This window comes from Delphinapterus leucas, chromosome 10, assembly GCF_059928025.1.
Source record: "Delphinapterus leucas isolate spDelLeu-1000000601 "Yukka" chromosome 10, BTC_Dleu_Yukka2, whole genome shotgun sequence".
Taxonomy (NCBI): Eukaryota; Metazoa; Chordata; class Mammalia; order Artiodactyla; family Monodontidae; genus Delphinapterus; species Delphinapterus leucas.
Window position 1 is genome coordinate 33338969 of NC_143138.1, and position 25671 is coordinate 33364639.

At 47.8% G+C, this 25671-nt stretch overlaps 1 protein-coding gene across 21 annotated transcripts in view; it reads left to right on the top strand.

Annotated features, from left to right (window-relative positions):
- Nucleotides 1-25671, top strand: part of TRERF1 (transcriptional regulating factor 1) — a 230156-nt gene that overhangs the window by 134763 nt on the left and 69722 nt on the right. For 2 of the 21 annotated variants that reach the window (XM_089918717.1, XM_089918722.1), the window contains one exon: nucleotides 19380-19461. The exons of 18 other annotated variants lie outside the window; for them this stretch is intronic. The gene's annotated coding sequence lies outside the window, so the exon portion shown is untranslated. Of the gene's footprint in view, nucleotides 1-19379; nucleotides 19462-19727; nucleotides 23927-25671 lie in introns of those variants that run through there. One more of the 21 variants, XM_089918723.1, reaches the window with a different exon arrangement.

The following is a 25671-nucleotide window of genomic DNA, read 5'->3' on the forward strand; positions in this document are numbered from 1 at the left end:
AAGGGATTAGTAAGTTTTTCCAGCCTTGGTAGTAGAGGTGGGCAAGAGGGGTTAGGAATGGCTGGAGGGTTATCCAGCCAGCCGTTGGGCATAGACCAGCTGTGAACAAATAAAAATAAAAACAAATATATGTTGGATCATCACCACAAAAAAAACAGATGCTCCTAGGAGTTTCCTACATGTGAATGGTAGTACAGTACAAACGTGTTATGGTGTGGAAGGGCATCTTGTAGGTCCCATTCCAGCAACGTGGCTGATCACCACCAAAGTGTGTGTGCAACACTGCAGGCTGGATTCAGGGAAAGCCGTCTGAAGTCCTGCTAGGTGGGAATGGAGCATAGGGAGGGAGGAGGCAGGGTAGCACCATTGTGGATCTACCTTTGCTCCAGTTTCCAGCCCATGATTCTCAGAAGCAAGAGAGCTGCTTTTCAAAGGTTAATGGTAGAGCTTGCTAATTTCTTTGTAAATTCCATTTTAATGAATAGATGCATTTAACTTAGGACACTGAGCTTCTGTTAGTAGCTCAAAGACTGATACCCCTTCAGCACCATTTTGAATTCCACACCTCTGTGCATGTGCATGTGTGCACACGTGTGTGCAAGGCTGCACCCTCTATTCACATCCCTGTGGCCCATATCTGTTTTTCTCATTGCCTCACAGAATCCCAGTCTTGTCAGAGGACTGGTTCCCCTGCCCCGCACTGCCCAGTTTCTTTCCTCTTTCCTGTATCGGTGCGGTGCCATACGGTGACTCTTCTTTCCCCATGGTGCTCAGTAGAGGCCAGCTCTCTGATCTGTGGCTCTTGCTGCTTTTGGTCATTTGGTTATTGTTGAGGGGCCTGCCACTCACCCATAACAGTGAGTCAGATGCCTTTGATCAAAAAAATGGAAGTCGGCTGGTTTAAATGCAACTCCTCGCTCTCCCTCTAGTACTCTAGAGCAGGGCCTCTCAAACTTTCACGTGCACACGAATCACCTGGGGATCTTGTTAAAGGGCAGATTCTGATTCAGGAGGTCTGGGGTGGGGCCTGAGACTGTGCTTCTTCTTTTTTTTTTTTTGCGGTACACGGGCCTCTCACTGTTGTGGCCTCTCCCGTTTGGGAGCACAGGCTCCGGACGCGCAGGCTCAGCGGCCATGGCTCACGGGCCCAGCCGCTCCGCGGCACGTGGGATCTTCCCGGACTGGGGCACAAACCCACGTCCCCTGCATCGGCAGGCGGACTCTCAACCACTGCGCCACCAGGGAAGCCCATGTACTTCTTTTTTGGGGGCGGGGGGGGGAGTGGAAAAATTATTTTATTAAGGTTTATTGGAGTATAGTTGCCTTACAATGTTGTGTTAGTTTCTGCTGTGCAGCAAAGTGTCTGCACTTCTTCTTAGCTGCCAGGTGATGATGATGCTGGTCCAGGAAGCAGGGATCTCAGCCCTCAACCAGATTTCAAATGCTCAACAGCCACACATAGCTATGGCTACCACATTGGACAGCACAAATATTAAATATTTCCACTGTTGCAGAAAGTTCTACTGGACAGCGTTGGCTTAGAGTCTAGCCAGGGAGAGAAGCCTTTGTTAAGTAAACAGACAACCAAATAATGTGGAGCCATGGACAGCGATAAAAGATTTAGTAGAGGGAGTCCTGTCAATGAATAACCTAGTGGAGAGGGAACCAGAGTTTCCTTGAGGAAGTGATGGTTGAGTTGGAGTTGGATCAGGTGGTAACCAGGCTTGTAGGGAAGTTGGGGAGGAGAGTGGAGGAGAGAGAATCCCAGAGTTCAAGCATGTGAAAGTGCCTCAAGATTGCACTCACGCTCGCCGGCATTCGATAAATGTCATTCCCCATGCACACTCATGTTGACTGTTTAATCCAGAACTGTGTGGAAGCACAGACCCTGGCTATCCCTGGTGAGCACAGGCTCCGGAGCCACATTTCCTGGGTTCAAATCTGCTTGCTTAAACTCTTAGTGCCTCAGTTTCCTCATCTGTAAAATGGGCAAAATAATATGTACACAGTAGAGCTGTGGTGAGAATTGAGTCAGTACCTGTAAAGCACCTAGGAGTGCCTGGTATACTGTAAATGCTGTTGAGTTGTTGGCTGTTATCATTGTTGTTCCCCATGCCTGTGACTTGTGAGCAGGGGGCTGCCCTACCTCGAGCTCCTGGTAGAATCAAGGAGTATCTACTCGGTGCTGGCCCCAGCACTTGGGAGCAGGGCTTCTGGGCTCTGGGCTCCCACTTCCAGGTGAGCCAAGAGTTCTGAATCCTGGTGCCCCCCCTCTCCACCCTGCCCAATCCTGTCCTCTCTGCTTTTAATCCTCCCAACTGATCCCATAAATGCTTGGTTTGGCTCTGCAGAAGGCACAGCAGTTGTGGTCATTTCCATGGCCTGTGAGCCATGTAGCCTAATAACAATCCAGCAAGGTCAGTCCCAACACTAACATGTCAGATTCACATCATTATGGATGTTAGGACTCCAGAGGTGGAAGCATCTCGCTGACTTCTATCAGGCTGAAACCCCAGTGCCCATTCCTGTCCCCCACGATGTGTCACTCAGGCACACATGGGGTGTCTTGATGCGGTGCAGCTACCACGGCCGGATCGATCGCTCACAGCTTTGAGATATCAGAGGGAGCGCTCCCGCCCTCCCATTTTACCTTTTTGGTTCCGGTGCCGCTGGGCCTGTGGTATGTGGTGGCCCTTATCTGGGTGGGGTCTCAGGGTTTAATCTCTTTTCCTGTGAGGGAGTTGAGGCCATTATCAGAGCCATGACCTTCTTCACTGGCCTGTCTCAGGTCTGTCCTGCTGCCAGCGCAGAGCCAGCGATTTTTAGCACACAGAGTGACCAGTCTAAATGCTTGGGCCTAGATAGAGGATTTGCTGCACAGGACTCATTCCCAAAGAGACGTTTTTTCTAACCAGGTCAAGACATCACCATGACTTGGCCCATCCAAGCAATTCTTTTTTGAAATGAGATTTGATGCATGAGATGGGCCTGTATAATATCGTTAGATAATATAATTGTTGAGAATATTAGAGTTGGGACTTGAGTTGCTTTAAAAGTTGAAAGGGGGTAGTAATGGTGGAAGTTGCTGAGATCACTGTTCTGAGAGGAATGAGTGTGTTAAGTGATTGCTGCCACCAGGTCTCCTGGGCGCTCTGTCTGAGGCTTGCTGTAACCCCCCATGACTCAACCACCTTCAAATCGTTGGGTTCCACTTGCGTTTCCGAAGTTTTCTTCGTCTTATTTTTAGATTTCCACATTTATGCCTTCGGGGCTTCTTGGCTTGTGTATCACACACACGTTCATATGTATGTGTGTGTATACACCCCTTTGAGTGCACGCACACACACATCTCTTTGAGCTACATGTGTCTGTATAATTGTTTTGTTTATCTTTTTAGTGGTCCCAGCTGAAAGCCCATCTAGGACTACCAACCCCAAAGAAAAAATATCTTCGCTGTATCCTTGAAATACTCCATTTCCTTATGGCCCGGAGGTGGTCGGATGTGGCCGTTGGGATTCGTTACTGCCCTTGGCCTCCGTGTCTCTGCATCCGTTGGTGGGTGTCTGTGGGGCAATTTCCTCCTCACGTTAAGTAAGCACTGGAGGGGCCCATGTGGCCCTTGGAGGCTCCTATATTTTCCTCCCATGGAGGCTAAAGTCAGTAGCAGGTCCCCCTTTGGATCTTGTGATTTTTTTTCCATCCCTTGTGCCAGTTGGAATGGGGGTGTACTTTTACTTAACAGTGGTGGGAACCCTGCATCCTTGCCCAGGGACTCAGGTCCGTTCTCGGGCGAGAAGAACCTTTATCTAGCTCCACAGGGTGGAGGGAGGCTGCTGGCTCTGACGTGGCTGCTGCAGGTTTGTGTCAGGCCACGTGAGCAGCATCAGGGAAGGAGTTGGGTGCCTGACAGAACCACGTTACAGGACCTTCGGGCGCCCCATTCACTTCTCAGGAGGAGGATGGTAACTTACTCATGTAAGTAAGACCTTAAACCTTGACTGCAGTCATGAGCACCCCCAAAATATTGCCTGAACCTCGCTCCCCAGTTTGTAAGGACCCCAAGGATGATAAAAGCAAGACGTGAAATAAGCCTGTGAAAAGTGACACCTTTTCCTTGGCTGATGATTTGAGTCAGGACCCATCTGAGTTAACGCCAGCCAACGAACGATTGATTCCTATTAAGGAACAAGCCCCTAAGCGATGAGTGCGCGCTTCTGTGCTGGGCTGTGAGAGCTCGGTTCATCTTGCCGCTCGCACACCTGACTTTTACGTGAACCTCTAAGCCCATCTCTTACTAGGATCTCCTTGGGGGCAAGGATTGGTTCATTTGCCTTCCAACAGTCCCTGGAACATCAGGGATGCTCTCTTTCTATGTGTATATCTTTGTTGGAAACACGACAGAGGTCCAGATCAATAAAAGCAGACCAGTTTCCTGTCCTTTGCTCTCAGGTTGGCACAAAGATGTGCCAAGTGCTCCGTGGCATCACTGAGCCAGGTGCTCCATGGAAGATCCTCTTCTTACCCAACTGGAAGTATTTTTCCAGCATGACCTGGATCTTAAAGGCCAGAACACAGCCTTCTGGAATTCTTAGAAAGTAGACACTGTGACAGGAAGGTAAATATTGACTGTCTTTAAAAACCAGTGGAAGGGGCTTCCTCAGGCCCTAAGTAAAGTGAGAGCCCTTTGAGCACATTTACAGAGGTCAAGTTCTCAGTGATGGAGAGGGAGGCCTAGAAAAGGAGCGAGAGCTGTCTCCTTGCCTTTAGACGGGACCGTCCCACCCGGCGGGGAGTTGGCACTGTCACCTGCCTACCAGGCTGAGGAGGGATGCTCCTGCCCACCCCCCACGTGAGGCCTCGCTCCCTTTTCAGTATCACCTGCAGCCCAAGGAGGTAAGGGGGCTCTGCTGTGAGCTTCACCTTGACCGTCTGAGAGAATCCAGTCACGGATCACCTGTTTTCTGAGCTGTTGTTCTCTCTGTGTAGAAATCCCAGGAGAATTCAGAGTGAGCAAAGCTTCCTTGGGCTCAGCCCCTACACTCCACCTCACCCCGTACCTCACTGGGCCTCTTCTTTCAAGGATGTCACACCTGGTTTAGACCATCTCTTGACTTTTGCAGGAAAAGGATGGCTAGTGACGCACATTTGACTTCTTTGGAAACAAATTCTCCATTCCCAACTCTCTGGCAGAGCTCAAGGGAAGTGGGGAGGCTGAGGGCAGAAGGGACTGTCCACGCAGATGTGTGGGTTGGGAGAGCACATGCCTCTGGCAGCGCTGCTAGTCTGGCTTTACCTGGGACTCAGAGTGGCCTGGAGGTCAGACCCTACGCTGGGTTCTGAATCCCTTCCTCTCCTCTGCTCAGGGACCTACAGCACCCAGTGGCCCTTCATTCTGCATCTGTGCCTTTGCCCCTTCTGGCTTAGTGGTTAGCAGCTGGGGAGCTTTTCTGAGTGACCCTTGGGGAACTGGTTACTAATCGGGGTGGCCCGTTTGTCATTCAGTTAATCTGAGGGGGGGACCTGCAGTCTTCTACCTGCAAGGTGCCTGTGCGTGGGAGAGAGGGAGTGAATGAGAGAGGGTGTATGTAAGTGTCAGTCTTCTGTTTTCTTACTTCCAGTTAGTCCCCATTTTCAGCCTCACTCCCCACCCTTCCCCATGCCTGGCATCCTTGCTTCTCTCACCCTCTGGAGTTTACAGAGCAGATTACACCCTTCTTGTCCACATCTTTCTCTGATCATTTGTCTTGCTATCTCAGTTATGCCTCTTGTCCATTTGCTGTCGTCCTGTAATGGGCTAATTGCCTCTTTTCTGTTCTTTTCAATGTTGTAAGTTTATATAATTAAAAAAAATTCCTTTACTATCATTTTAGTGGAGTCTTAGAAGGAAAAGGAGATCAACACATGTTTTCAATCTACCGTTCTTTTAACCAGAAGACCGTGGCGTAATTTGGAATCACTTCCTAGAATTCCACTCTATTTCTATAGCTGCTATTTACCCTGTCTTGGCATTTTACAAATTTATATTTTGCCCACCCCCCTCTACCTGTCCATTAAAAACAGCGTATGAGCATCTTTGTAGCTAAATCTTTAGGCATATTATGATCTCCTAAGGGTGAATTTCTGTAAGTAGAATTTCTGGGTCAAAGGATATGTAAAACTTTAAGGTATTACTGGTGCATATTGCTAAATTTCTCTTCATAAATATGACACTACTTTGCATTCCCACTAGCCATAGATGAATGTGCTTGTTTCTCCACACTCTTGTTGATACTGGGTGTCTTTGAGCATGTATGTTTGGGTATATAATGTGAACACTCTGTGAGATAGATCCCTGGCTCAAAATGCCTGCACATCAAAGTTTGGATAAACATTAGTCAACTTACCATCAGTGTATGAGCATGCTTGCTTCTTCCACATTTTTACCAACACTGCACTATGATATAAAAATCTTTTCCAGTTTAATAGGTTGATTTTATTGATTTCTCCCGAGGTTGAGGATTTTTCATGTATTTATGCCATTTGTATTTCTTCTTTCATGGACTGCTTGTAAGCCATTTTTTTCTTTGTGTGTTTATCATTTTCTTGATTTTTAAGCTCTCTTTATATATTAAGGATATGAATATGACAAATTTTTTTTACATTTTGTTGACATTTCATTTTGTTTGCCTTTTTTGTTTGTTTACACATCCAACTGATAAGTTTTTTTTTATTTCTGAGATATACATTTTAAAGTAATAACTAGAATTTTGACTTATAACATTATACCAGAACATATAAGATTTTTAGAAATTTCATATAATGTCTGAAACATTTATATTAACATATTTCCATACAAATAACCCAAAGAAAGTTTAGTATTAGTTGTTTGTTTGTTTGTTTGTTTGTACTGCAGGTTCTTATCAGTCTGATAAGTTTTATTATTAAATTTAAAAAAATTTTTTACTTATTTTTGGATGCACTGGGTCTTCTTTGCTGCATGCGGGCTTTTCTCTAGTTGTGGAGAGTGGGAGCTACTCTTCGTTGCGGTGTGCGGGCTTCTCATTGTGGTGGTTTCTCTTGTTGTGGAGCACGGGCTCTAGGTGCACGGACTTAAGTAGTTGCGGGCTTGTTGCTCTGTGGCATGTGGGATCTTCCTGGACCAGGGCTCGAACAGGTGTCCCCTGCATTGGCAGGCAGATTCTTAACCACTGCGCCACCAGGGAAGTCCCTCTGACTGATAAGTTTTAAACGGTAAAGTTTATCAGCCTTTTGCCTCTGTGGTGTGCTTCCAGAATTACCTGAACCTTGGGCTTCTGGGGTGTCCTTTATTTCTTCATTTGACCACACCTGAGGGATGGGCTGGCTGCACATGTGAATGTGACTGAGTTCCAGCGTGGTCCTCAGGTCCTGCAGAAGGAGGGCAAGGTCACCATGGACAGTTCTCCGGGGGCTACTTAGCCACAGTGGGCATGGGAGGTTGGTCCTGGGGAAGAGGCAGCCCCGCCTGAGACCCAACGTTATTGACCTGGGATGCGGCTGGCAGGAGTGTTCCAGGACCTACCTCACATTGGGGTGATCCAGAGGCAGAGGGTGAATGTCATGAGGGGTATGGACGTGATGTGGACAAGCATGGCTGCTAATCTCAGTTAAGCCCCTCCTGCCACTAACAGCTGGCCTCAGGGCAGAGGTGTTGCTCACTGGGAACAGTGATTAAGAGGAGGGGCTCTTCCTGTCCAGATCTGATCTGATTGAGCTTAAGAGGAAGGACAAGACAAGTGGGACCAGGGCTTTAAAGGGCCCACATTAATTTGGTTCAACTCAGGCTTTCTGTGATAAAAGCATAGAACAGCCTCAAATGACACAGGACAATGTTGCTTTGATGGCTTTACTTCCAATTTGTGTTTCTCCCCAGTGCTTACCTTACCAACTTGCCTCCTGCCTCTGCATTTTCCAGATTTACCCCTGGTGAGACGTGCTTGGGGAGGAGGCCGAGGGGGGCGGATGCTGGTAAATTGCATTCAGAGCATAAGCTGGGGACTTCCAGGATTGAGGGGACTTGGAGCCTCATTTTCCCCAGCCATTAGCCCATGGGCTAGAAATAAGATCTGTTTCAGAAATGTGTGAACGGTGCTGAAGGGATTTTCTTAAACTTTCAGCAAAGTGAGTTCTTCAGACCTATTTGAGATACTTTGACCAAACCTTCAGAGTGGCCTTTAAGATGCTGTCTACTATGGGGTGGCTATTCAGACGTATAATTCTACATTGACTCCTAAAAATTAGGGATAGGCCTTTAAGATGCTGTCTACTATGGGGTGGCTTTTCAGACGTATAATTCTACATTGACTCCTAAAAATTAGGGATAGGAATTGGGGTGTAAAAACCGTAAGAAGCTGGATTGTGATCATTACAAAACTGCTACTTCCTTCTGCTCCTCAGACACACCAAGTTCGCTCCTATCTCCAAGCCTTTGCCCCTGCCACGCCCTCCGTCTGACCTGCCCTCCCCCAGATCTGGTACAGTTGACTCCTTGTCTTCATTTAGGTCTTGCTCCAATGTGGCATTCTCAGAAAGCCCTTCCCCACAACCCTAGTTAAGGTAGCACACCCCCGCCCCCATCGTGCTATTCTCTCTCATATTGCCTTACTCTCTTTTCTTCATAGCAGTTACAATATCAACGATAATAGTAATAGCTAATATTAGGGAGTACCAACCACATGCCATATAGAGTTATAAGAGCTTTACTTGTATGAATACATTTGATCCTCACATTAAGTGTATGAGAAGAATATTATTATTCCCATTTTACAGATAAAGAAATCAAGTCCAGAGAGAAGTTAATGTAATAGTTTGGCCCTGGGAGTCTTCTAATCAGTAAACATTTATTAAACACATATTATGGACCAGGACCAGGCTCTCTGCTAGGATTAGGGGATCCAAAAATGAGTAAGTCATTGTCCTTGCATTCAAGTCATCAGGAGACCAGTGTTCCAGACCAGGCTGGGCCAGTGGCTCCTCTCTGAGACCCTGGAGCAAGTTGCTTACACAGATATATGTGCTTTAATTTTCCCATCTGTAAAATAGGAATAAAGGAACTTGCCCCAGCTAGTCCTCTGCATTCTTGGAAGATTTGTTGGTGAAATCACTTTGAGATGTGCACAGGGTGGTGCAGATGCAGGGAGCCATTGGGCATCCTCACTCTGGAACTAGGAAACAGCAAACATATTCTCTCTTCCTACCTGGATGAGGGAAAGGTAGATAATTAGCTACCACTCATCTCTGTCTTGGTGGTACCAAGTCCTTATCAGATTTCACCCCCTTCCCTTACTTGCAGTCATTTTGCGGTATCAAGCAATTCTTAAATGCCTAAAAGAGTCTAGCTAGAATCTCAAAATCAGTTTTTGGTCCATTGATGTAAGAGATGTTGTACTTATATAACTGGTCAATAGGATTATGGTATGTAGGGCAGCTGTCCCATCTGATTGAAAGTGGTGAGTTTTATTTTCCAGGGACCCCAAAATCCCTTGCCTACTGATAGTACTTTTTTTTTTTTTTTTTTGCGGTACACCGGCCGCTCACTGTTGTGGCCCCTCCCGCCGCGGAGCACAGGCTCCGGACGCGCAGGCTCAGCGGCCATGGCTCACGGGCCCAGCCGCTCCGCGGCATGTGGTATCCTCCCGGACCGGGGCACGAACCCACGTCCCCTGCATCGGCAGGCAGACTCTCAACCACTGCTCCACCAGGGAAGCCCTGATGGTACTTTTTTGAAGGAAGTTGTTCTTATTCATCATTAGGCTACCAGCCTGGCTGTTTAATTCCAACAGCTGGTGTTATTCTGAAACCAATGCAAGAGCACTGTTTTGGTTTCTGTGGTTTTGCCAAGGCCATTAATTAAAAACAAGCTCGTGATAATGGATGGGATGTTGGTATGTGATGGGGAAACAGCCCTGTGGAAAGGAATTCTTGCTCCTTGTCATCTTCTTGAGATGGACTTTAAAGAATGGGTGACCAGACCTTTCAAGTAAAGCAGGCCAACGTGTCTGACCCCATCCTCCTAAATAGTATGTGAGAGGGAGCTTTGGTCGCTGGTTCTTGCCCTGGGCCTCACCCGCCTTTCTATCATCATGGTTTTTTTCCTGTGTCTATAATTTGTTGCATGATCTGTTAATAACCAAACATGCCCTCACAAGCTGGGGAATATTTGCAGAGTGATAAAGCAATTATGTTATAATCTCCCACTTTCTAAAAGAGACAGGCATCAGGACTGCACACTGTGGGAAGCATCCAGGTGCCAGAGCCTATTGACTCTGTTCTTTCATTCGTTTGTACTGTTGCCATCCAACTGTAGGCCCCTGTCACCCCATCCATCCTCCACCTGTCCGTCCATCCATCCATCCATCCATCCATCCATCCATCCATCCATCCATCCACCCATCCACCCATCCATCCATCTATCCATCCACCCACCCACCCATCCATCGATCCATCCATCCAGACATCCATCCATCCAACCACCTGTCCCATCCAGTGGATCTCTTATTTTTGAGCACTTATTATGGATCAGGCCCTGAGGTAGGGCCTGAGGATGTAAAGATGAGTAGGTCACCATCCTTGCATTCAGGTGATTCATACAGTAATAACAGGACATATGAGAGTTCAGTGAAGTGTTTCACGCTAGCATAGTTGGGGCTTAATATTCCCACTACCAAGAAAAGGCAGAGCTTCCCTGGTGGCGCAGTGGTTGAGAGTCCGCCGGCCGATGCAGGGGACACGGGTTCGTGCCCCAGTCCAGGAAGATTCCACATGCTGCAGACCGGCTGGGCCGCTGAGCCATGGCCGCTGAGCCTGCGCGTCCGGAGCCTGTGCTCCACAACGGAAAAAAGACAAGTTAGGTGCTTACCTATATACATCCTCCCTCCTTCCGTCCCTACCGGCCTCTCATCCTTCCACAGATATTAACACCTACTAGGAGCAAGTCCCTTCCTTGTGTGTATCCCCACCTTCCCTCGCTTTGACATTGGTTCATTTCCCACCCATGTAATTCCTTTACTGCTTCAGGCATGTCACCTGATCTGAAATTTGGGGCAACATCCTGTTCTAAAGGTAAAGTTCCAGCTCCTGAGCTTGGCGTTTTGGATCCCTCCACTGCGCTGCCCCAGCCTGATGACCAGCCTGTGTCTCACTCGTCCTGTGACCAGCAGACCTACTCACTGCTCCCAAACGTGTCTTGCACGCTGCCATCTCCTATCTAATTCCACTCACCCTTCAAGGAAAGCCTGGGAAGGTGTGTTGCCTCCTGGTTTGGGCCCTGGAGGCAAGCATGGCTATTTTCATTGGATGCCCGTCCTACCACATTGTATGGTTACCTTTCTGTGTGTGTCTGGCTCACTTTCCTTTTGTCACGTGGATGGGATTCTTCATATATCTTGGTTCTCCTCAGTGACTAAAGGGCCTACATATGGAAGTCACCATCTCTATTTGCTAATTAAAATTGGGGGAAATTATACATTATTTATCACCTCTTCCTGGCAGTCCCTTAGTTCTGCTGCTGAACTAGACAAGGTTGAAATTACCACTCTGGGTCAAATGTGTGGTTTATCTAATCCATTTTTTAACTCTCAGATAATGGAGAGTGTGAGAATGTGTGCTATTTATTCTCCATCTGCCCCCTCCCCCACCCCGATCTATTTCTGCCACGCTGTGTCTGGGGAGGCTGGCCCCTATGGATTACATCAGCTGGGCTCCTTTATTTTACCTTCTGGTTTCACTGGGTTTGGCCAGTAGGAGACACCAGCAGGAGATACAAGAACAGGAGGAGAGAGAGGTTGGAGTATTAATCCCCCTGATTTCTGGCAATGGCTTCTTTTCCATCTGCAGCCCCTCTCCCAGTACTGGAGAATCACTGGGCTCCAGGAACAGTTGTTCCCTCCCCTTTCCCTTCTAACTTAGGGATGATCAAGGCTTCTTGCTGGTTTCAGCCTCTGGGTGCCGCACCATATCTTACTGGTTCCCTTAACCCTTCCTACACCTCTGTAACTGGTCCATTCATTAAATTATTTCCATTTAAACCTTTTTGAGTGCCATCTGTAGTATTACCGAGAGTCAACCCTGCAGGCTTAGTTATCAGCCCATGAATTGATGTTTCATTTTCTTACAAAAGGGTTTTGGGGTTTTGTTTTTTTTTTTTTCGACGGGGAGCACACATTCAGAAGAATCTATGATAAAAATAACAGTCTCTTGGCTTCTTCCCTCCCTAACTTGTCACTCTCCCTTGAGGCAACCTCTTGTAACTCTTTCAATTATCTTTCTCTGACATTTACCTCCATATTTAAAAGTAATGTGCTTTTGTTTTACTCCTATTTTAGAAATTACCTGCTTACTTCCTGTTATGATAGATGACGATTTAGCTCGCTTATACCACCCTCCTACCTCCCCTCCCCACATCCTCACAGTATAGTTGTATCGTTATTTATAGTTCCTCTACTTGGTTAGCTTTATAAGTAATATTTTTACTATCATATTTCTCGCTTGTTAACAACAGTATCTCGACTCCCTTAATCAGTAAGATGAAGGTATCAGTGCCCTTACCCCAAATGCCTTCCAACTTTCCAATTTCTGTCATCTCTATTTTTACTTTTACATTGTTAAGGGTGATAACACTTACATTTTTATTTTGTAACTGCCAGTAAAAACTGTGCTGTGTCTGTAGTTTGACTCTAAAGACTGAAAAATCAGCAGATAGGGCTTATGTGATTGTGAATGTAGAAACAAGTTGTGAATTGACAGTCTAACCCTCCGACATACTTGTTTGGTTTGCCTAGTGATTTTTTAAAAAGTTTCAGCCAACATTTCAAAATAAGGAGAGTTTTCCTAACAGATTCAGAGTTTGGGATATTGTTTTAAAGGCTGTAAGATCTGGTCTGACGTTCCATATGGCAACACTCTGCTGGAGGCTGCCCGCTTTAGAATGGGCTTTCCTACTCCAGTTTGCTGCAGTCCCTACTACTCATACAGTGTATGCATGTGCTCAGACTCCTAGCCTGCTGTGTTCATTTACTTATTTACCTGACCCTGAAGGCGTTTAAGTGTGTGACCCTGATGCCTGATCTGTTGTCCTCTTTGGAGTCCATAATATGTATTTCCTTTATATATGTGGCTTTATATTTTTCCAAGAGTATGTCATTGCCTTCGTTTTTTCCCCCCACCAATTGCTATTATCATATCCTCATTTTTTTCCTCCCAAACTCTCTAGCCAATTGGGTATTTTATATGTTCTCCCTTCCCCCCAGAGTTCTCTATCCTCCTCAAGTTTGACCTAGTTGCTGTCTAGGCCTGCTACTCAATTGACATTTGGGATTTTCCTGTACTGTTATACTGGGTTAGTTCTGCTGCTTCCTGGATCTCATCTTTTCTTTGGGTCCATTCAGTTTCTTCAGAGAAGGAAATTCCTTTTTTTTTTTTAATGCTTGGGAGAGTAGATACCTGGCTGCCCCATGAGTACCAACGGCTCAACTGTTCTGACATCAGATTTTATATAATCCCTGCCTCCCCCACCCTGCCACCTTTTCATCCTCACATTTGATTCCTGCCCTCCGCTGCCTTGGCAGCTCTGAGTCATGAGCCTCTTGGCCGTTCTGCCAGGCTGATGGACTCTCATAATATCTGTGCCTACTACAGGGTCAGGCTCCCTGTGGCTACCTCATCAGTTTCTAATCTTTCATACTCTGTCTCTTTTCCACAAAGTTGTCCCAGCCTCTTTTCCAGTAGCCCTTACCTGTTCCCTTTGTTGTTTGAAGTTATATCTTAAAAAAAACTTATTTCACTCTCATCTTGGTGATGATGTGTCTAGATGGAAAGAATATAAATGAATGCAGTTAATTTGTTGTCCACCATCTAAAGTAGGTGTTTTTCATCCTAAATTTACCTCTTTTAGGATTTAGAAGTTCCTTGTATTATCAACATGTTTATCCAATTCATAGTTTTCTTTTAACTATCAAATTTAGATCTTGTACTAACACTGTTAAGGCAATGGTAGCTGCCATAATCATCCCCCAGTTCTCAGGGGCTTACCATGATTGAAGTTATTTCTTGCAGCTCTAACAGTCAAATGCAGCTGTCCTGGCATGACTGGCGTTCTTCCACAAAGTAATTCAGGGACCCAGGCACCGTCCGTCTTGTGACTGTGCTCTACCTTAGAGGATACATTCTCAACTGGGGCAGTATCACGCTTAGGGGGGCAAAGTTAGCTCCTGGGGCCAAAAAAATCTCATTTTAATACATAAATCACAGATATACATTTGGTACATAAACAGATAAACAGTGTATTAAAATTTCCTAGGCGGAAGAAGACATCTAGGGAAAAAGTATCTGAAAACGCTCCTTACAAGGGCAACAGTGATGAAAGAAGGTTGAGAAACACTGCTACCGGGCCTAGGAGTACCCTGTGTTCAGGTGGAAGGGAAAAAACAAGGTGGTGAAGGCTCACCCACTTCTTAACAATCTTGGCCCCCAAATGACAGAGACCTCTTCGCCCACATTTCATTGGTGAGCTCTAGTCACGGGTCCCACCTTGCCACGGGAGGAGCTGGGAGGTGTAGCTCCGGGCTAGGCAGCTGCCTCTCAGTGACAACTCTCAGCTAAATGAGGGGGAACACAGATTTTGGAGGACGGCTGGCCTCCAAACACAGGGGTCAGCAAACTTTGTCTTACAGAGCCAAGTAGTAAATATTTTAGGCTTGCGGGCCATGTGGTCTCTGTCACAACTGCTCAAGTCTGCTTATTGTGGCCCAAAGCAGCCATAGACACTATTGACATGAATAGGTGTGGCTGTGTTTCAATAAAGCTTTATTTACATAAACAGGTGGCTGGCTGGCCTGCAGGCTGTGGTTGACCAACCACTACCGATCCCTACACCTGATGACCATTCCAGAGCTTTTCCATTGCCTACTTTTCCTTGCCTCTCAGGACCTAACCCAGGTTCTTCTACATTCCCTGTGCCGAGACGGGACCTACAGCTGCCCCTTAACTGAGTGAGGAGTCCATAGTTTTTCTGTGAGAAGAGTGGGATGGGGTATGACCCTCAACCAAGTGAAGTGTACAGGTCCCAAGTCTGGAGACAAGGAATGCATATTGCATGTGACAGTATGGTATTAAGCCATCCCCACCTCTAATCTCCACTGCCACCTGACACGGTAGGAGGCCGAGTACCTGGCACATGTAGTAAGTGCTCAGAATATGGGGACAACTCCTGTATTCAATGTTCAGGGGTCCCTTAAAATACCTGCATTAGGTGAAATAAGTCCTCAGAGGATCTGCGCTCTGCCTCTCATAACATTAGAAACTATACCATATTTTCAGTGGATTATTTCAATGATTAAAGCTAATAGTTTAATAACACGGCCATATGCTCACATTAGAAACGGAATAGAAAACTACATATACAATATGATCTCAACCATCGTATTTTAAAAGTTTAGCAAAAAAAAAAAAAAAGGAAATATTCTCACAAAACGATGGGATTATGAGTGGCTTTTCTTTTTCTCTTGTGTATGTTTAAAACTTTTACAGTGAGCCTGCTTTCTAGGTGGAGGAGAATAAGTGTTATTTTAAAACTATAGGGGAAGGGAGTCAGCGCTGAGTGCGAGTGGTAATGAGGGCGTCTGCCCGCTTGTGGGCATAGACATGGACCCAAGGATTCCACCAGCAATTCTGTCGGAACAAGTCCCTCTGAGGCAGCCTGTCCTGCTCACCCTCCCCCAAATTAGAAAGGCTTCTTTACATAGCGACTATGGAAGTGTTCCAGCCTGCTTCTCCACTGAGAAATTCTTCTCATTTCTAAGTGATGAGAACCTCATCTAGATTCTGTTTCCGCTGAGGCGGGACCAGTCTCTCCGAATGAATCATCTAGATTATCAATAGGGTGAGGAGGAGAGGCGCCCGGGGTTAACTGCGTGTCACAAGCATGGGTCATCTCGGCCTCTCCCCGGTGAGCTTACTTGACTTCGGGGAGAAATGAAATCACTTGCACCCTCAAGTGCTCTCTGTGTTGGACCACCAGCCCGGTGGCCTGACCTCCAGGTGCCCCTGCCCCCCAACGGAGCAGAGAACAACCCATTCTGTAGTCGTAACCAAATTCAAGATCATACCCAAATGCCCGTAATTGTCCAGGAACCCTCTGGGTTCCTCATTTGCCTCTTCCAGGTATTGAGTGATTGGGTTTGGGGGCCCTCCACCCATGTCCTGCCCACCTGAGTCCCTTCTCTTCAACCCTTGGCTGTTTCTTCTGGTGATTTTGTTCTTCATTCCTGGGCTGTCTACACACTGCCTCAGCCTGTGCCCTCCACACTCATCAGACCTGTTGCATTCTCCAGCTCTTAGCCCCTTCACTAGGACAGGGTGGCCCCTCTCCCCTCACCCAGGGCCCTGTCTTGACTCTAGGGACATCGTCTGCTTGAGAACAGCTCCCCGTGGCCTCCGTCTGCTTGCCCATAGCCTCCTTGCCTCCCTGTGTTCAACCTCCTCTGTCCTTGTTCCAGGACCTCCCTCTTAGCTCCCAATTAGGTTGGAGGAACCTTATCCCAGCTCTTTGCCTCCGCCCTGGCTCCTGTGTTCTGAGATCTGGTCCTAGCATCCTCTCTTTCATCTCAACACACATACCCTGGACGTGCACGTGATGTACGCGCGTGTGTAAGGACCACACTCCGGCAGGCACAGGCACTGGTTAGTCCTGTGTGTGCACGTGGACTCCTTACGGTGACTTGAGAGACCCTATACCAGGGCTTCTTAGCCTCAGCGCTATTGATGTTTGAGCCCGATAATTCTCTGTTGAGGGGGGCTGACCTGTGCATTCAAAAATGTTTAGCAGCATCCCTGGCCTCTACCCACTGGATGCCAGCATCATGTCCCCAGCTGTGACAACCAGCTGTGTCTCCGGACATTGTCAGATATCCTCTGGAGGACGAAATCACTGCAGGCTGAGAACCACTACCCTACATGTCGGGGACCCCCTGCCCCCCCCCACCACTCCTCTTCTCTGTCCCACCCACTGTGCCTGCCTTGTGCACACCGATCCCTGCCTCGGGGCCATTGCTTCAACTGTCCCTGCTGAATGTCCAGTGTTCTCCACTCAGATTTTCACTTGGTCATCTGGGCCTCAGCTCAACTTTCACCTCCCCAAGGCCTTTCCTGAGTGCCCTGTGGGAGCAAACCTAGTTGCTTCATCATGTTTACATGAGAACTATTATCCGAGGCACCCAGCCTCGGATTTGGAGTTGAGAGATGAAGACGGGTGGGTGGCAGAGTCAGAAGGCTGCCAAGAAGCCCCTCTCGCCGGCTTATGTAATTCGCTCCGCGGAGAGAGAGCACAGTGGGGCTCAGCAAGTGAGTCCCTGGCTGCTTGTCATGTGAAGAAAACTGATGGGAACGACACTTTTCCTCCTCTGCTTCCTGCCCTGCTTTTTTGTTCTTTGTATCGTGAATAATGTGAATACAGGAGGAGCCTCATACTTGGAGTTATTTTTACAAGGTCTCATCTCTGCTGCAGATGACTCAGAGCTGGGGCCTTCTCTTGAAGACGTTTCTTGGGAAACGCCAGAGAGATGCTGCGCCCTAGGTGAGCTGGGGGTCAGAGAGGCCCCTGACCCATGTGGAGCCGTGTCCACTGGGCAGGAAGTGGGGCTGGAAGGAAGGCCTTGCTGAAGGCCAGCGCTTCTCCCGGCTTCCCTCTGCCTAGCCATCCCTGCCTTTTCCTCACCATCCTTTTCTGCTCCAGCAGAAACGAGCAGGACGGCCTGCCAGTCTGGAGAAGAGAGAGGGCACTGCCCCCAAGGTTGGCCCTGCAGGCTGCTGGTAGACAAGGCCCCAGCAGGCTGGTGGCTCTAGTCTAAAGGTATGAAAACTACCTGGACAGTGGTCCCCAGGCCCTGAGGGAAAAGGAGAATCAGAGAAACCTCTTCTCATGTCTCCAGCCGCCCCCGCTGCCCATGTTCTTGGGGTGTAAAGGCTGCATCTTACTCTCTATTTCTTCCATGTCTGGCGCTAAGACCCAGTGAATGTGTGTTGAATAAAGGAATTAATGAAAGAGAAGCACCTTTTTATGTGTAAAGCTGAACTACCTGGGCATGCGTATAGCACAGAACCTCATGCCGTGGAGGATGGTGGGTTCTGCACCTGCTCCAGAAGATGGGCGTGCCCAGACCTCGGCACGTGGACTGGAAGTTGTCATCACTCTTGGCGCGGGCATCACCTGACTTGACCCCTCACTACCACTCTGAGGGGCAGAGGTGTCGTTTCCTTTTACAGAGGGTCACGGAGATCAACGGCAGCACGCTCAGTGCTGTGCAGTTAGTAACCGGCACAGCTGGGTTCTTCTGCCCTAAATCTGCCGATTCTGTGACTGTTGCCCTGACCCTGTGATGCCCTAGAACCTCAGAAACCCCAGAAGTAGAGGCTCCCTTGCTTTTGGAAAAGACTCCACACCCTCCTTCACTCACAGCTGCAGTGCTGTCCTTCCGGAAGATCTGGTCCTTTCCCTTCTGTTCTGCCTGTAGCGGAATTGCTGGTTCTCACCCATCTGCTACCCAACAACTCTTGGGAGAATTGGAAGGCCCCTCTCAGACACCCCTGATGGTTCTAGAGAAAGGGGGATTTGGGGGCATACACCCTTTTTCCTCCTGCTAAAATTCTCTAACCCCCCAACTCCCTTTCTTGCTGTCTTCTCCCAGGTCACACGGTCCCCGACTTACAACCCAGGTGGATGGAAAAGGTTTCAAGTTGATCATTTGGAACTCAGAATGCATTTCTCCATAGAAGTAGCTTGAACATGATGCAGAGCCTGCCTGTAATATATCTGAGATAGAGTGTTAATAACATTGGCCAAGTAGAGAGCTAGTATTAATATTAATGATTTCATTAATTAACTAATAATAAGCCATCACCATCTCTTGCCTGGAAGACTGTAGCAGCCTCGTCACAGGTCTGGCCTTTTCCACTCTTATCCTCCTATAGTTTGTTCTCTATGTGAAAAGCTGATCAAGCCCCATCTCTCCTCTGCTCCGAGCCCTCCAGTGGGTTCCTATCCCCGTGACCTGGCCCGTTCCTGCCTTGCCAACCTCACATGCCGGCCTTTTCCAGCTCCAGAAAGCTTGTTTCGCCAGAGGAGTCAACAGCCCCTGTTCCCTCTGCTTGGAACTCTTGTCCCTCCTCGAATTACCTGGTACAATCTCAGTTCATTCAGGTCTCTGCCGGATGACACCTTTTCAGTTGCCCCAGGACACTTCAGAGAGGTGACCTCAGATACCCATCCCCCGTCACTCCTCTGCACCCCTCCCCTTCGTAGCACTGATCATACCCATTCCACTGCTGGTGTATTTGTTTACTTGGGTCCTGTTGGTCTCCTCCACTAGGATGCCAGCTCCACAAGGGCAGGGACCTGGTTTGTTTTATTGGCCGTTCTGCTTTCAACGCTGGAAGAGTACCTGACACATGGTAGGTGCTCAATAAATACTTTTAAGTAAATAGATACATGAACGAACGAACGATGTGTCCACACCTGACCTATAGGCAGATTGTGGTTTCTTGTGGAATTTATCACACATTCCAAACATCGAAAATTAACTTCTTCGGGCTTCCCTGGTGGCGCAGTGGTTGAGAGTCCGCCTGCCGATGCAGGGGACACGGGTTCATGCCCCGGTCCGGGAAGATCCCACATGCTATGGAGCAGCTGGGCCCGTGAGCTATGGCCGCTGAGCCTGCACGTCTGGAGCCTGTGCCCCGCAACGGGAGAGGCCACAACGGTGAGAGGCCCGCGTACCGCAAAAAAAAAAATTAACTTCTTCATTTCCCAGCCCTTGGGATTTGAAGTGTAGGGACCTCATTTTAGTAATGAGTTCGTCGATTATTCTGGAAACCAGGACTTCTTACTCTGCATTCTTGGCGAAAATAGATACTCTTCTCCGGTTCTGAATTTGGCAAAGGAGGGGGGTGGGCACTTTGGTGTCGTGAGTCTCCTGCCTCCAGTTTTACTGAGAATGGCCATGTATTTTTGATTACTCTAGCTGGGTGCTTCTCACCTCGGCACCACTGACACTTTGGACCGGATAATTCTTTGTTGTGCTGTCCTGTGCACTGTAGGATGTAAGATGTTTAGCAGCATCCCTGACCTCTGCCCATATGATGCCAGTAGAACCTCCCGGCTATGACAACCAAAAAATGTCTACAGACATTGCCATTCCCTCGAGGGACGAAATCATCCCAGGTTGCAAACTACTACTCTACCATGTGCTGGAAGTCTCGCCACACCCACCCCCCGCAACAAAGAATTATCTAGCCCCAAATGTCAGTGGTGCCAAGTTCAAGATAGCCTGCTCTAGCACAGCACTGATGGAATGTTCTATTTTCTGCTGCCCAGTGGTAGCCACTTGTCACATGTGGCTGTGGAACACTTCAGATGTGGCTGGTACAACTGACGAACTGAGTTTTTAAGTTTATTTCATTTTAATTAATTTTATTTTTTTTTAAGATTGTTTTTATGTGGACCAATTTTTTAGTCTCTATTGAATTTGTTACAATATTGCCTCTGTTTTATGTTTTGGTTTTTTGGCCCCGAGGCATGTGGGGTCTTAGCTCCCAGACCAGGGGTCAAACCCACACCCCCTGCATTGGAAGGCGAAGTCTTAACCCCTGGACTGCCAGGGAAGTCCCCATTAGTTTTAATTTAAATAGCCACTTAAATAGGCTAGTGGCTACCATATTGGATAGCACAGCTCTAGAGAAACCTGTGCGGCTCACACTTTAGTGTCACACAAGTCACCTGGGGAGAGCAGAGTCTGATTCAGCAAACCTGGGGTGAGGACTGAGAGTCTGCATTTCTAGTGAATTCCCAGGAGATACCAAGGATCTCAGTTTTAGTAAGATGACCTAAGTCTCTAACCTAAAGATCATATAAACACAAAAATGACATTTCTGCTGCCTGGAAGGGCTTGTTAAAAGACACAGTGGTGTAGTATGGGGTGATGGGGAAAATATGGTCTGTGGAGTCAGACAGATACTGGTATGAATCCACTGTTACTCAGCTGTGTGCCCTGGGCAACTTACTTAACCTCTCTGAGCCTCAGTCTCCTCAACTATAAAACAAAACAGTGATCATTCCCAACTTGCAGTGTGATTCTGAGACACTGTATTTGAAAGCACCAAGCCCAGTGCCTGCCTGGCCCATACTGGGCACTCAGGAAATAGCAGCAGGAGTTACTGATTCATCTAAAGTAAAGGCATCATTTACACACATCAGCCCTTAACGTTTAGGCCATGCCTGAGACCCCCATGTCAGAATCACTCAGATGTTCTTTGGAAAAGCAGATCCCTGGGCCCAGCCCACACCTACTGAGTCAGAGCCTCTCACGGTGGGGCCCTGGAAGCTTTGTTTATTGTTGTTTTTAATTGAGGTACAATTCGCACAGCATAAAATCAACCACTGACCATTTTAAAATATAGAGGTCAGCGGCGTTTAGTGCGTTCTCAGTGTTGCGCAGCCATCACCTCTGTCTAGTTCCAAGGCATTTTCATCACCCCAAAAGGAAACCCCATACCCATTAAGCAGTCACCCCTCATTCTCCTACCAGCCCCAGCCCCTGGCAACCACTGGTCTGCTTGATATCTCCATGGACTTACCTACCTTCTGGGTATTTCAGATAAAAGGAATCATTCAGGGCTTCCCTGGTGGCACAGTGGTTGAGAGTCTGCCTGCCGATGCAGGGGACACGGGTTCGTGCCCTGGTCCGGGAAGATCCCGCATGCTGCGGAGTGGCTGGGCCCGTGAGCCATGGCCGCTGAGCCTGCGCATCCGGAGCCTGTGCTCCGCAACGGGAGAGGCTGCAACAGTGAGAGGCCCGCGTACCGCAAAAAAAAAAAAAAAAAAAAAAGGAATCATTCAATATGTGACCTTTTGTGTCTGACTCTTTTCACTTAATGTTTTCGAGGGTCATCCATGTTGTCGCATGTATCAGAACTTCATTCTTTTTTATGGCTGAATAATATTCCATTGTATGTAGATACCAGATTTATCTGTTAGCCAGTTGATGGATGTTTGGGTCGTTTCCACTTTTGTGGCTATTGTTAATAGAGCTTCTTTGAACATGTGTGAACATGTTTTTGTTGGAGTGCCTGTTTTCAGTTCTTTTGGGTTTACACCTAGGAGTAGGGTTACTGGGTCATTGATAACTCTAAGGAACTGCCACACTGTTTTCTAAAGCAGCTGCACCATTTTCCATTCCTGCCAGCAGTGCAGAAGGGTTCCGATTTCTCCACATCCTCACCAACACTTGTTATTATTTTATTATTACCAACGTAGTGGGTGCAAGGTGAAGCTTCATTCTTAACTTCCCCAGGTGGTCCCTATGGGCGCTAGAGCTATATTCAGGAGAGCTTGCCCTGCACTGGGTTAAGTGATGGTCTATTTCTCACGGAGGCATGGGACTTGGGATTCAGTCAAACAGGGCTTTTGTTGGGCTGGTGAAACCCATCAGAGGATTGGAGTTGTTAATTTGAGTGTGTTTAAGAGGTTGGATTTTTTTTCACACATCTTACTGTCTTAGCCCATAACGAAAAAGGATGGCTTATAAACAACAGAAATTTATTTCACACCGTTCTGGAGGCTGGATGTCCAAGATCAACATGCCAGCATGGTCACATTCTGTGAGGGCCCTTTCTTCCTGGTGCATTGCTAATACTTTCTCACTGTGTCCTCACATGGCAGAAGGGGTGAGGGAGCTATCGGGATCTCTTTGATAAGGGCACTAATCCCATTCATGAGACCTCCACCCTCATGACCTAAGCACCTCCCAGAGCCCCCACCTACTAATAGCATCACATTTGGGGGTTAGGATTTCAACATATGAATTGGTGGGGGAGGGACAGAACATTTAGCATGTAGCACTTACTCCCTCCCCTTTAGTAAGGGGAACTGAGAGGATAGGGACAGCTTGTTCTCAGCTTGCCCTGGAAAGGCCAGATCAGTGCAGATGACCGGTGGGAGCTCCCCCACCCCAGTGCCCCCATGGGCAAGTTACTGCAAAGCACCTCTACCTGCGGCTTGGGGCTGGCCTGGAGGGCCTGTCCTGGCACGAACTGGCTTTGAATTCTTCTGTTTTAATAAAATTTAAGGTGAAGTTTTGCACTCTACTGGATAGTATAGCCGAGCCTGATTTAATTTTTAAAATTAGGGGTTATCCCCCCAAATATTTAAGTGTATTTCAGGAACACATAAGGTTAATCCTGTGGCTCTGAGGATAAAGGTGATAAACCAGGGCTAGCAGGTAGAGGAGTGTCGGGGAGGGGGTTATCGTGGGAGTGCTTCATGAAAGGAATAGTATTCCTGTCTAACAATGAGGATTTTGTTTCCCTCTTCCGGAATTTCCTCGAATATAATCTCTGGGGTGGAAAACAATATTTAAATGATGCATTGTATCCACAAGCAAAGGGAGCAAGGTCCTACTGTAACTCCCTGGGCCACTTCAAGATTGCTGTAGGACAGAAGCCCAGCACCCATGGCCTCCTTAGGTTCTCAGCTTTGGCCACATGTCACAACACCTGACCAGCTTTAAGCACTATTGTCTAATGGGTTTTGGTGAACCCCAAGCATCTGTGTTTTTTAAAGCTCCCCAGGTGATTTTGATTTGCAGACAAACTGCTGTGCTCACCCATGGGACACGATGGTGCAAAAAGCAGACACTTGCTCATGCCCTCAGAGAGCTTACAGTCTGACTGGGGAGGCCCCCTCGTTAATCACATAATTAATTAATTGCAACTTTGATAAGTGCTGTTGCACACTTGCGTTTCTGGAGAGTCAAAGAAGTCTCACTGAAGCTGTATTTGAAAGCTAACTAGATGTTAATGAGGAGGGAGCTAGGAGAAGAGCATCCCAGTCAGAGGAACCAGCATGTGCAGAAGTCCTGGGGTAAGAAAGAGCTTGGAGTGTGTGAAGACCTGAAAGACAAGCTGACTGGGGCTGTGAGCAAGGGAATAGGAGGCCTGAGGAGGTTGGAGAGTGGATGGTGGTCCGCCATCCATTGTCAGCCTATGATAAGTCTGTCTGATATGCTCTCAGTGTTTGAGCTGCTGTGATATTGGTCGAATACCCCAGCTTCTGTGTTCTGGAATAACCAGGTGCATGGAGACCTGATGAAGTGGCCACCTATCTCTCATAATGGTCTGAGCAGGAATGCCCTCTTCTAGTGCCTATAAATTATTCTTTTCTCAACCTCCATGGAGGTAAGAGTGGGGCATCTACAGAAGAGGAGAGATGGTTGGAGAGAGAATGGGAGTTTTCACCACATTGGAAAAGCTTCCAGGCCTCCCCATCTGTTGATAGAATGTGTCTCCCTTGAAAATTAGATCTTCTTCCGTGTCACCATCATCTCTGTGCAGGAGAACTTGTTTGACAGAATGAGTGGCCCCCACGTGACTGGAGTCTAAGATTTCTCATTGCGTTGATGACTCTCCACCCTGTTTCTTAGATGTTCTTAGATTAAATCTACAGATTTAATTCCTCTTCCTCCTCAATTTCTTCTCCTCCCCCTCCTGCTTTTCCTTCTTTTAAATATCTGTGCCAATTTCTAATTTATTGTGGGTGGCATGGAGGGAATTCTTCACACTTCATTGGGTCCTGCTTCCCATTTCAGAAGCTCCACAGTTTGTCTCCTGTGTCCCCTCCCCTCCCCTGGCTGCCACCCTGCTCCTGTCCAGTTTTCATTTCAACTGCTCTGTGGCCAACAGGAACCCTTCCTCTTGGGTTTGAGCCTCTCAGTACCCATTTAAAGTGTTCATGTCTCTATAGTAGTTTTTCCCTCCCAAGACTCTTAAATCTTCATTCTCCCCTTAACTCTAACAGCAGTGTGGTCTGTAAGGCATCATTAGTCACCACTGTGTGCAGAAGGGAAACTGAGACCCAGACAGCCATGTGGGGCATGGGACAGAGTCTGGCCTTGCCTGGTGGCTTGCTGCCTGTGGGTCCCTGGGAAATCACAGAGCCTTCCAGGGCTGTGTCCTCACTGGTCGTGTGGGAAAGACCTAAGTAAGATTTCCATGCCCGTACGGCAGTGCCGTGGTAGAGAGGAAGGGCTTTCCGGCTTCCCGTTCTGGTTCCGTCACTTAGTTCTGTGGTCTGGGACAAACCAGCAGGCCTCAGTTTCCTCACTTGTAACATGGTGATACCAACAGTGACCCCGCAGGACTATTGTGACTATTCGGGTGCTTCTTGGGAAGGCCCAGCACCAGGCCTGGCCTGTGTTTAGGCCTTCAGGGTGTGGTAGCTGTTCCATCTCCTCTCCCTTCTGGAACTCGGCTGTTTGTCCAAGGAAACCCCAGCCATTAGTGGTGGAACTAGAACCCAAGTCTGCTGGCTGCCGGCCCGGAGCCCCTGGGTAGAGCTCCCTGTAAGTCCTGGGGTAGCATCCAGAGAGAGTGGGCCTGGGGCCACCGAGGTGAGACTCAGTGCCCGTTAGCCCTGGTGCAGAGGGACTTCCCGCTGGGAACTCTCAGCACAGTGGCAGGGGACCCATGAGGTCACACACCAAGAAACTGTGAGTCATCGGGACCCCTGCACCCCTGCAAAGCTGCCCTGCAGCCCCAGTACCAGCTGGGAAATTGTTTCATGGATTCCTGTTGATTTTCATGTTGAGGGAGGAGCATGGCTGTCCCCAC